Genomic DNA, 11,255 nt, shown 5'->3' with positions numbered 1-11,255 from the left:
TATATACTCTAATGATCCCAGAGGGAAATTACTTCTCTGCATTTAACCCATCCCCTTGTGGAGCAGTGGGCTGCCAATGTGAGGCAGTGTGAGGTTAAGGGTCTTGCCCAGAGGGGCAGTCTATGGGAGTGGGGGATTGAACTCACAATCTCGGGATTCAAAGCCCTATGCCCTAACCACTAGGCCGCCACTCCCCTAAGTGGTTTTAGGCTCCAGACTAAGAATAACTTAGGTTTGTGAACAGTTCAACATATTTCAAAGTAGATTTTTTTCAGCTAATTCCTTGTTTCCAAAATAAGAAGAAAATCATTACATTACTGCTCTGAAAGGCTGGAAGTCAGGACTGTTGCCACTTTCTTATCCTGTTGAGGGAGCAGCCAATGTTGGTGAAGGCTGGCAGCCTGACGGGACTTTTCAGGCCTGACTCATTTGACACACAGGCACCAGACTGAGACACTGACTGCTGTGATGATCAACTCGTTTTTTATGAACTGCATCAAAATGGTCATTCATTTATTCCAGCTGCCAGAGATGTATATGTTATATTACAGCTCCACAGAATGTTCTGCTGCACCTAGATAATACCTGGATAGGACCTGGCTAATACATGCAGAACCTCGGACTTTTTCTCACCCTTTAGCACAGAGGTTCTCAAATCCACTCAAGAGCTACTATCCTACAACTTTTTGATGTACCGCATTTTAACACATCTCAATAAGATGAGTGGCTCATTGCCATGCCTCTGCTGAGCTAACGGAGGGGATTGATCCTTCAGATTCAGGTGTGTTAGAGAAGAGATGCATGTAAATGTTATAGCATGCCAGCTCTTGAGGACTGGACTTCAGCAGCACTGCTTTAGCAGCACCTCCTCCCCACATCAACTCATTTCCCCCATTGCTGTGTTCTGGGTTTTTCCTAAAGTTGAGAATATGTGTGGTTCTACTCACATGTAGAACTGTGCAATGCTATTTAGGAGATTAACTTAGAAACGGAGTGAGATTCAGTTTTGTGATATCTTCTTTAATTCTGAGATGAGAACATGATCATGTTCTAATAGTTTTTCGAGGTCCTTTGCTATAGGAATGCCTAGATATTTAAACTGGTCATTGTACCAAGCTCAGCAGTACCTGTTTTGTATTTCCTCTGGTGGAGCATAAATATAAGACAGCAACTGAGTTTTGTTGATATTCATTTTATACCTGATAACTTGCCAAATTGTTTGAATAATTGCAACAAAACTGGATAACTGGAAAACAAGCCAATTTATGTTTCATACCTTTGATATTTATTCATTTAATATGAATAATTGTTTTGTCTAATCGATTGGGCTAGTATTTCTAAATATAATGCAAACAGTAACAGGGACCACGCACACCCTGGTCTAGACCCTCTTTCTAAAGAAATCCCGTAAGATAAATGTCTATTATTTTAATTCTCGCTGGGGGATTATTATATAACGCATGTATTGTTTTTATTATTGTTTCATGTTGTGATATTTTACCTGTAGATTATGAAAATATGATTAACTAGAACTGGAGTTGCCGTTAATTATTTAAATCATTCGAAGTCAAGGGTAAAATTAATTCAAAGTTCTTAGTTGAATAATTATAACTATAATCTCTTTACTCTCCAGGATTTTAGGCCTCTCACACTCTGAGTGGCTTCTGGGCCAGCTGTTAAAATCCAGTTATTCTCACCAGTTTGGCTAGGCTATCAGGAGAGCTATTAATTACTAACCAAAGAAATATTGTCTCTGTTTATTCAAACATCACCAGAAGAAGGGTGGATCTGGTCTGAGTGATAAACCACTCGCTGTACAAAAAACACAAATGACATCAAAAATAATTATGACTACATTTCTACAATCCAGGATTATAATAAATCTAACATCTATGCAAATGCTATACTAGAAACTACTGGTATACTAGACTCCAGGGTGTCCATGGAGGTTCTGAAGAACTGGGGCGATGTGGTCAGAGGAGCAGGTGTGGGTGAGCATGACAGCTATAGAGATGTTTGCTGGAGTTTATTGAGGACTTTGGACAATGAACTAAACAGAACAATGCTGCAATAATCTAATCTGGAGGAGATGAAGGCTTGGATGAGAACCTCAGCAGGGAGAGAGATGGACAGAGAGGAGCAACAACTTTAAGATGGAGGAAGGAAGTTCTTGGAATGTTGACGTGGCGTTTGAAGGAGACTTTGCTGTCCAGGATAATTCTGAGGTGAAGGATGTGAGTGGAGGAAGAGCAAGTGGTGTTGTTATAGTGAGAATGAATTCAACTGAAGGAAAGTTATTATATAATAATGATAACTCCAGTGAAATGTTTTAGCTTTATTTAAATAGCTGAGCTAACAGGTTCTGCATCAAAGAGGCTCTTGTAGCTGAAACATTAGTTTTATGAAGCTGCAGTAAAAACATTTCCTGATCCAAAGCAGTGATTGGATTCTTTCTCCTCTTTGTCCTCAGCTCCCACTCAGCTGTGCTTCACTACTGTTCTCTACAATGAGATGGAAGAAGAAGAACATCTGATGATCTTCACTCCTGGACCCATACTGTAAAATAATGTTGAGTTGTGCCTGAAATCAGATTGTTTTCATTTGATCTAAGAGGCCCTACTGCTTCCTTTAATACATTATTAACATCATAAAGTCGATCATTTGGTCTGATTTCTGCCCCTATTATTACCAATGAATTAATACATATGCTGGAAAACATTTAACAGAATAATTCAGCACCAACACAGGACTTAGCTGTTAGAGATCAACACATGCATTGATGTATTGATGCTATTTGAACCATCACTAGTATAAAAAATATATAATCAGACTGACCCTATGATTGAGCCCTAAGCAACTCCTGAAGTTGGATGTTCTTTGGCTAAAATAAAGTTTGTATCTGGACAGAGAAGCTCCAGTTTCTTCTGATGCTCCAACTATGATAACTGTTTACAGTGATCTACAGCGGCAAATGAGCTGGGATCCATAATTACCTCAGAATCACTGGTTCCAGAATCAGGAGAAAAAAGAACACAACTGACCCATAGAGGAGCAGTTTAATGCTGCAGACCTTCAGAGATTCAACCTTTTTCTATAATATTAGACGAGTTGAAGGAGATGATGCTAATATATAAACAGAGACTTTTCAATTTGTGTCTCCAAACCTGAAATGTTTCAACCTTGTTCCTTTTATCAGAGCATGGGTGATGACTGGTGGATGTGTGACGTGTTTCTACCAATAACATCAGCTGCAGTAGTGGATTGTCCTTCCTTTTCAAACTTTTTTCAAAGTTTTTCAATATTTCTTACGCTAAATGTGAACACTGGATGGTTAGAGTAGATGGGGATGCCAATTCTGGCAACATGGAATTGAATAAAAAGCCTGATGTTGGAACAAAAACACTGTTTATTAAGGATAGGTCAACATAGAGAAATTATAAGTCAATATAAAACACAAATATTGATTTAATTACTAAATTGACTTAGGAAAAAATAATATATCCTACTGGGTATAGCCTATAATAAGTACATGTTCATTTTTATGTTTCATTTTTATTACAAGTATATAGTTGACAACAGTTTTCAATGAGATGAGAACATTTAGACACGGTGAAATGAGATTTTTTTTTAAGCATCGTTTTGAAACGATCAAGGAACCATTGGCTTTCAGAGAAAGGAGGAGACACTGCTGTCAGCTTTCTGCTATAACATGTGAAGGGAAGAATAAAATAACATCGCCAATGTCATGGTCTTGGCTCTGTTATGCTTTACTTTGCTCCATGTTTTCTAATTTTATTGGTTTAATTCATATTTTGTTCTATTTTCTGGATATATGAGTTTTTTGTATTTTATTTGTTGCCCTCTTGTGTTGGTCTCCTTTTCCCTAGCTCCTTCCTAGACTGCTCTCCACTGACATCTGCTCCTTATCAGCTCGTTAGCCCTGCCTTTGTTCTGTCAGCCATATGTACTCTCCCTCTGCTGTCACTCTTTTCTGGTTCCTTGTTGTCGCTGGTTCCTCGCCGCTGTTGTGTTCCTACCTCGTCTGTCCCTGGCTCCTTGTGCTTGGTTTCCCCTGATGTCTCCATGGTTTTGGTTTATTAACATTTTTATTTGGATTGCCTGTGTTACCTATGTTTTTTCAATTAAACTGCAAGAAATCACCTCAGCCTCTCTGCCTCTGCATTTGGGTTCTCTAAACCACAACCAAACCTTGACAGCCCATCTTTCATAAACATAACTTGTCGTTTAGTAGGATGGAATTGAAGCAGAGCAAACTTTATCAGCTCTATCCACTCCGTGTGTGCTTCTGGCGAGGGGATACAAATTCTTGCAGGGATAACCAACAGAAGGCAACATGGCAGTAGGCCATATTGGTATTCCAAGTTGGTACAGACTGATCGATCAGCCCCTGCTGTTTGATCAAGGGTACTACCCACAAGTCACAGATCATTTTTAACTGGTGTTAGCCTGATAAACCAGACTAAATGTGAGATTAAATGTGTAATTTAGTCTGGCCCAGATGAATGAGACATCGGAAGATTGTTGATGAGAACAACCCGTTGTTTTTCAAACCATGTCTGTGCCTATTGGCCAACGCTCTGACCAATGAGCGCAACTGACTTTGATGTAGTAAGCAGGTGGGGGAGTGTAAACAAATGGTGAATACATCTTTCTTTAAAATGAATGAGCGTAGAGCCTCTTCCTGCTCACGTTTCAAGGAAAACCCCAAGTCTACTCCTTCCAAAACTGATTCCAAAGCTGAGTCAAACGAGAAATGTTCAATAGTTGTTGCCATCTTCCTTGTTGTACTTTCTCCAGCATCGCCCAGCTTTGTAATCACGTCCTCAAAGCCCGCCCGCTTTGCATCCGGAAATTCAAAACACATCTCTCCATTGTGATTGGCCCGCCAGTTCTAGGGCCTGGGGCACTGATCGCGGCTAAACCACTCGTAGGAAAAATTATTTTGGCTGCTGGCGGGTGGGGCTAGTTTACTACATTTTTGTCAAAAAGGAAAATTAAGACGTAACTGGTAAAGTTTAATTTGTGTCCTACAGCAACAGATCTGTGTCATTGTATTCATTGATTTGTATTTGTGTTAAGGAAAATATATATTTTCTTTTGAAGATTCTAAAACACGTGTTTGAATTTCTTTTGCAGCATTTGTTTTAGATCAATTGTAGCAAAACTGAATGGAAGACATTTTTGATATGCAACTCACAGAACAGAATTTGTGTACTTGTACTCAAGAATTTGAAGAGGTGTAACTTTTTGTTGTAATTTTGAATGATTAAGAATAAAATAATGCAATTATGAAACACCAAAGTTACAATGCACAAATAGCTTTGCAACAATAGTTCTGGACCATTTGGAGCAAAACTGAGAATGGAAGAGGTTTTTGATGTGCAAATTCTAAAACTGAATTTCGGTACTTGTACTTCTTTTTTTTTTTATTCTATAAATACAAAACTTAGAATGTAATTCTCTCTACAACTTGCACAAATGATTTTCAAACAAAATAACCTTCAAATGAAAGGGCTGGTAGAAGAGAATACATCTGTTCCTTGATGGATTATTCCTCAGAGATCAGCCTGTTTACCCACTGGAAGAAAGACTTAGGAAGAAATACCATAGCTGGTTCCCTCAATTTCATTAAAAAAACTCACAGATGTGTGTGGGGTTGTGGGTGAGTGTGTGTGTGGGTGCAGCCATGTCTTTATTACCTGTTTGGTACAATTTCCTAGGAATATGCTAGATTTGGGGGACTCATGGGTACTTGTGTGGACTAACGACTGGTCCCTATAAGGGAATGCTATCTACTTGGTTGTGGGGGTTAGGTTCAGGACTAAGGTGTGAATTAAGTTAAGGTCAGGCTAGGTATGTGTCAGTAATGGCTAGGATTAGGGCAAGGGTCAGTGTTAGGCCATATAAATTAGTGGGAAATGAATAAAAGTCAATAGAAGGTCCCCACAAGGATAGTGTGACACAACGTGTGTGTGTGTGTGTGTGTGTGTGTGTGTGTGTGTGTGTGTGTGTGTGTGTGTGTGTGTGTGTGTGCATAGTGAAGGTCAGATGTAAACTGTTTGGTATCTCTCAGCTCTTTAATTGCACCTTTGCTTTAAGAAGAGACAGAACGAAGAAGTTGACTAGCTTCAGCACCATGGAGAGCACCACAGGAGGTCAGATTCTCAGTGGACTAGAAGACTCCTTTGGTGTAGGATTCCTTACCCTTTTTCTGTATTTGGATGAACCCTGCGCTTGGTGTAATACTATAAAAATGTGGTGGTAAGGAGAGTTAGGATCAAAGCGGTCTCCATGATTGATCAGTGGTGGCAGTAAGGAAGGAGGAAAACAGGATGGACACAGCCCACCTGATAGTTTGGCAAAAAAAAAAAAAAAAAAACGTTATTTCTTCATTGTACATTGATGTAACACATGCTGATGCCCACACATATGATTTAGGTTTTATAATGGAGAGATTCAGCCTTTCCCTACATTTCTATAACTTTATTTAACTGGCATCATTCGTGTGTATTAGGTATGCAATATTGCCATAATGCTGAAGGCTTTCTGGGTTCAACACAGCAATCCAGATCTCCTCTCTTACCCCGGATAGTGTTCTTACTGTTGACTCCAAAAAGGGAGAATGGTAGGAGCCAGGACTAAAGGGAATGAATGCTGTTTTCATACAGACTCACAGTGTTTATTTGGATCCCAGGCTCTAAGTAGTGGAGGCTGCAGCACCCCCTGGTGGAGATCAGATAGCATTCAGCCCTAATTTAAATAATAATACAAAAATCAATAAAACTGATCAAATATGTGTATTTTTGCGGTGAGCTTTTTCATTTTAGGTTTTCACTGCTGCTGATGTTCATAAAGCTTTCAAATATTAAGATTGCAGGAAATCACCTGACCTGATCCACGGTTAAGAAAGCTGCAGAATCAGCTTTTTCAAATTAGTTAAAGAGTAAATCAACAGGGGGTGTTTTGGTAATAAACTCTTCAGGTTCTAAAATCATGCTAACAATGCACATATATGTTGCTGACAATAAAGGGGATAAATTCTGCACAGAGATATACAGCAAGATATGTTTTGCTTTCATTGATATAGGAAAAAATGTAAGATCTAAATACCATATGAATATAAACAGAAGCAGCAGTAAATACTGGGGTTTCTGGTCAGCTTTGCTGGAAGCTGGAAGGACTTTTTCCAATTTTGATTCAAACATGTTCAATGTTTGTTTTTCTCTCTTGATGAGGAAAAACAGGTGATTACTTGGAATTGTCTGACTGAACTTCCCATATTCAGCTTTGGAGCTAAGTCTGCCTGTATTAACAGATCTGCTGGGACGCTCAGACGAACTCTGAAGAGCATTATTATCAATGATTCTTTAAAATCTACATCATTATACTGAGTTCATATATTATTATGTTCCATTTTAAGTGTGTCAATGTCAGAAAGTGACCTTCTTCCGATTAAACAGCAGGAGGAACAGAGAGTTTCAGACTTCTACCAGCCTTCACCACAGACCCCTCAGTGGTTGGAAACAAACATCACAGAAGCAGATGTTCAGCAGCTCTGCTTCATTCTTCTTCCATTCCATTATTTTTCAATTGTGTTGCTTTTTAAGGTTGAATCCGTATGTTTCTGACACATTTTATTTCAACTGAGCATCTCTGCTAAAGCTAAACATGAATTCACCTGATATCAGGAGGAGCAGCTCCTAAGCTTCTTAACTTAGAACAGAGATCACATGATCTGAAGAGATATGGAGCTTCCGTGCTGTGTGGTTTGGATCAACAACAGTCAGCGAGGATACGTTTCTAAATATAATATTGGTTTATTATCAACTTACATGCAGACATTTAGTCTTTTTTTAAGTTTGGAATTAATATTTTTCTCATTAAGATCCTGAAGCCACTCAGAAACCTTATGTTGGGATCTGGAGGTCTTGTCCACTTTCCCACCAGAGGGCGCACGAGATCTCCTGGGGGCATGAGCTGACTGCAACACCTGTCTTCAATCTGCTCATCAGGAGACTCCTACTTAAGGAGGCAGAGACTGACACTCCAGTGCCAGAGTGTTTCCCAGTAATGATTAATCCTGCCTGAGTATCAGAAAATCTGGAGAGTAGTTTCTATCTGGAATCCACCTGTTGGATCTCAGTGAAACCCTGGAGAGTTGTCTCTGCCTGGAATCTACCAGTCCGCTCTCAGAGAAAATCTAGAGAGAGAACTCAGTGTGGAATCTGCCTGCCTGCACTCAGTAAGCCTCCGCCTCTGCCCTCAGCCTGCCGACTAGCTTCTGGACCCTCAAGGTTCCCCCCCTCTGCAGCTCCGCTCAACCACAGAACAGGTATAACCTTGAACATCTGAAAACCTGCAGTAAACTGAGATCAATACTAACCTCTCTGTCCTCCTCAGTGGAAAACCCCCTCGTGACCAGTCAACCAACCAAGGACCAGTTAATATTATTGTACTTCATTGTAAATAAACCTTTGAACTTTTTCTCTGCCTCTCGAGTGATATCTGCATGTGGGTCACCCCCAGATTCCACATACTCCGTCAGCGCTCCGCCCCGCTGACGTACGTCGTGCGGAGCGCTTGTCTTTCATGGAAATCAATGAGAGCTGTTCCACATCCACAGCTACTCCTCCGCACGTCTCCGTCAACGTACGTCTTCTCCGTCCGTCACCGACAAATTACAGAGCCGAGCTATTTTTTGCTCCGCTCCGGTCCGGCCAGGTCATGATCCGCAATTGCAATGGCACCAAACAGGTGCGTTTATTTAAATGATTGGATCCAAACTTTTGTTTATTAACCAACGAGGAAGCAGATTTCTCATCTCCATCAAAATATTTATTTTATACCGAGGGACTTAAAGTTTAATCAAATCCATTCAAAAGAAACTTGCTGAGTTTGGGAGTAGAGAACAAGTTCATTTAAAAAAAGCAGCTTTTAATTATCCTTATCCCCGTTACAAAAATCTACAAATATATGTATATATTCATTTTGGCAGAAACTAAACATATGCTAAAAGCTGATGGGGATTTTTTTAATATATCATATTAAATTAAGCGTTCACAGGGTTTATACAGGAATGAGTGACTCTAATTTAATGCTATTTTAATGCTATTAGAAATGATTTTAATGCCATCAACAAGTATCATGTACACAAGTTATTAGTGTCTATGAAATATGAAGGAGCTGTAAGGACAGTTCCATGACTCCTGTATGTATGTAAACACACACACATATATACGTATATATATATCCTCTAGCTTTTTCTCTGCCTCGAGCTTCCTTTCCGAACATACGGCTTTATGATAATATATCTGACGAAATTGTTTTTATAAGCATTTTTTATTAAAGAATTATAAATACTTCAATAAACATATTTAAATAATTTTAGTGCTAATTAAGGCCTTGATTTAAAAAAAAAATGAATGAATTGTAATTATTTTTAATGATCCGCGGAAACCCTGGTTCATCTCGCGCATGCTCTCTACGATCTCCAAGAAACTCAGAGCGGAGCGGTCTGGAGCCACAGCGGAGGATGTATGCTTTGCTTTGTGCAGGCGGTCTGGAGCGCAGCGGGGCGGAACGGAGTGGAGCGCTGACGGAGTATGTGGGATTTCGGGGTTAGACGCCTAATTCCCATCATGACACCTTAACAGAGCAGCTCAAAAAACAAACAAACTTTAGAGCTGTAGTGCAGACTGACACATTAGACATCCAAATCAAGACTGATCGTTTCTAATACATTACTTTATTTTAATTTAGCAAGGCTGAGGCCATTAACATACATACATACATACATACATACATACATACATACATACATACATACATACATACATACATACATACATACATACATACATACATACATACATACATACATACATACATACATACATACATACATACATACATACATACATACATACATACATACATACATACATAGTAACTAACTAACATCATAACTAATAATTAATTCTGCAAACTACAAACCTGGTCTAATTATTAGAAAAAATCAAAACGCCCATTTTTGTTCCAGTTCCCTTTTATGCATCCATCAAACATGACAAAATATTTCCCAGCCCCTCTACTGTTATTTTTTGCCCTACTCCTTCCTACACTGGGGAGTCTGTGCATCTCCTTATGGGTCTGTGGGTGTGTTCTCCCCCATGTTGCCTCTCCCACCCCACCCACTGAACATCCTAGGACCAAGTATGAGCAGGGCCTGCCTCCCCTCCCTTCTTATGCTCCCCTCCAGTGACAGGTTCCTGTGTCTGCTGGAGCACTGGCGGTTCTCTAGGTGCAGAGTTGGGTACTTCAGTGGGGGCTGTCTCACTCCTGGATACTGGTGGGCTAGGCCTGGGCCTCCTGGCCCTGTGGGGTCCCCACTGGGGGTGGTGTGCCTGTGGACCTCGGAATCTGGGGCTCTTATCTGGATCCACCTACCTTGGCAGGCGGAGCCAATGGCTCACCTCTGCAGCCCCATGGGACCCTATCAATATGGCCTCTGGGGTCGGGCCCCTTTAGGGTTTAGCACCTTGGGGGTCGACTCTGGGTGCTTGTGAAACCAAAGCTGTGGAGCTATCATCTAGCTCTGGGATATAACCACAGCTATATTGAAAAAACAGGACATAGGAAGATAAAAAACAAAAACCTCACAGTCAGAACAATGAAGGCTGTTTGCACTGTTAAAATCTCTTATCTGAACACATGCACATTTTACTAGGATCCTAGTTTAATTAATGACTTCACCAGCTTTAAATGTTTCTTCTACAAACTGTGGTTATTTTTATGACTGTTTATTATGATATGATTGATTTGAAATAAAGTCTGATTCCTTGTTTTTGCACAAAGTCTTTTTCATGTAAGTTGATTCTTCTTCTAAATATGCAGACAAGCTGCAGATTGTCTCCAGGTTGATCCTATCAGAGGTTAAACCACAGATGGCTTAGAGTTGGTATAGAGTTCAGGCCCATTAGGAAGCTCTGCAGGATAAACCAAAAAGCAACCAATAGGTCCAAATGTACTTCATGTGACTGACATGAATTATTAATAAAATAATTATGACATACTAAGAAATAATACATATGCAATATTCATTCTGTGGTTGTACAAACATTTACATTCAGTTTATCTAATGCTATTGGATAAATAAAACAGTTTAAATGACTAGCCTTAGGTTTGACACACTGAGAAGTTTCTGCATGTTTTAACAGTTTTATTCTGTGGTTTTG

This window comes from Cyprinodon tularosa, unplaced genomic scaffold (assembly GCF_016077235.1).
Source record: "Cyprinodon tularosa strain WSP-4 unplaced genomic scaffold, ASM1607723v1 ctg641, whole genome shotgun sequence".
Taxonomy (NCBI): domain Eukaryota; kingdom Metazoa; phylum Chordata; class Actinopteri; order Cyprinodontiformes; family Cyprinodontidae; genus Cyprinodon; species Cyprinodon tularosa.
Note: the sequence above shows the minus strand (reverse complement) of the source record.